Source organism: Centroberyx gerrardi, chromosome 13, assembly GCF_048128805.1.
Source record: "Centroberyx gerrardi isolate f3 chromosome 13, fCenGer3.hap1.cur.20231027, whole genome shotgun sequence".
NCBI classification, from domain to species: Eukaryota; Metazoa; Chordata; class Actinopteri; order Beryciformes; family Berycidae; genus Centroberyx; species Centroberyx gerrardi.
The window spans coordinates 21049108-21050774 of record NC_136009.1 but is presented as its reverse complement, the minus strand read 5'-3'; positions in this window follow the sequence as shown (position 1 = coordinate 21050774).

Sequence of the window (1667 nt, the reverse complement as noted above, 5' to 3'; positions counted from 1 at the left end):
ACACGCACGCACGCACACACACACACACACAAATGCACTGTTGTTCCTGCAACACCAACATCTCCCACCTCACCATACAATATACATGTGCAATACATCGTATATATATTTTGTATATATGTTGTTAATATTTGTTAATATTTTGATATTTCTTGTATTTGCTATATTTATGTACCTATGCACCAACCACACCAAGTCACTTTCCTTGTATGTGCAAACATACTCGGCATAATAAAAGAATTCTGATTCTGATTCTGATTCAATATAATATGTCTTATCTACTCTCATGCTGACCCCAGTTGAACAAGAGTCTAACAGCCCCGCGACATTGAATTTTGTGGAAGCGTCTCCGTTGGGAATTGAATTTGGTTCTCCCATTTGAGAGTCTGCAGTCTAACTCCCTGCAGGCCACGTGACCCATAAAGTGGTGAACAGAGCGACCGACCAACCGACAATACCATCCATAGAGCCCCTACTCTTGCGGGACTAAAAATGAAAATTGAATAGTTGTGATATCAAATGCCAATTGCTTCATGGATCTAGTTTTGTACATATGTGTATGCTCTTGAAATGGATTTACAGTGTTGCACACAAACTCAAGTCAGGGGAAGGACTGGCAGGCATAAATAAAATATTTGATAGAGCATGCTCCTCTTATGAGTGATATAGTGAGAGAAAAAAAAAAACCTCATTTCTTTTGCTTGCAGAAGTGGAAGTGCCATGCAGATTGATCCTGATATCAAATAGTCACTCTACGCTCTCATCATTAATTCATATTGGAGAACCATTTAAGAGAATATAGAGTGATGGGACTTTCTGGCATTCATTTTTGGAGAAGTCGCAGCAAAATCAGCATTGCGTCTGCATCATTGTCACTAATATTGCACAACACCAGCGAAAACTGCATGGAGAAATGAAATTGCCAAGAATTTCAATGGACAAAACCATGATATTCTCTAGAACCCATGTGAGTCATGTGCGGTTTTGACCACCGCAGTCTGTTCAAATAAGCTCAATACTGCTTTTGCAACATGTGGAGGCACAATCAGATTGGTAATGTTAATTATAAATTCTGTAAAATTAATTCAATTTATGAATATGAATGGGAATAATAATATCAGTAAATTGATATCCAGGAAAACTAGCAGTTAACTTTGTGGCAGCTAATGGGGATGTTAGTAAACATTAAAAAGTATATATATATATATATATATATATATGTATAAAAAAATCAAAATCAGAGATATCTTTCACTCTGGTATCTGCTTACTATTGACCCTTTTTAATGAATCACAGATAGAAAGTCTGTCTTTAGTCCATAAACAATTAAGTGATTTGATCAGTAATATTGACTGTAATAGTAATATTGTAGTAATATTGATCAGTAATATTGACTGTGTCCACTTTGTCCTCAGCTCTGAGGTCATGTTTTCGGTAAATCTCTTCTTGAAAATTGACACTGAAGAGGCCACTTACTAGAGCATGATACTAACACTTCCTCTTTCTCAGAGTCTGTGTTTGTGTGTATGCAGTATGCAATGGTGCACATGTACATAATGTGTGTTTTTTTTTTGGGTGTGTGTGTGTGTGTGTAGCTTTTGTGTGGACAGGATGTGTCAATGATATTAAGAGTCCCTCCTTTTCATGATCATTAACACAACTCATAA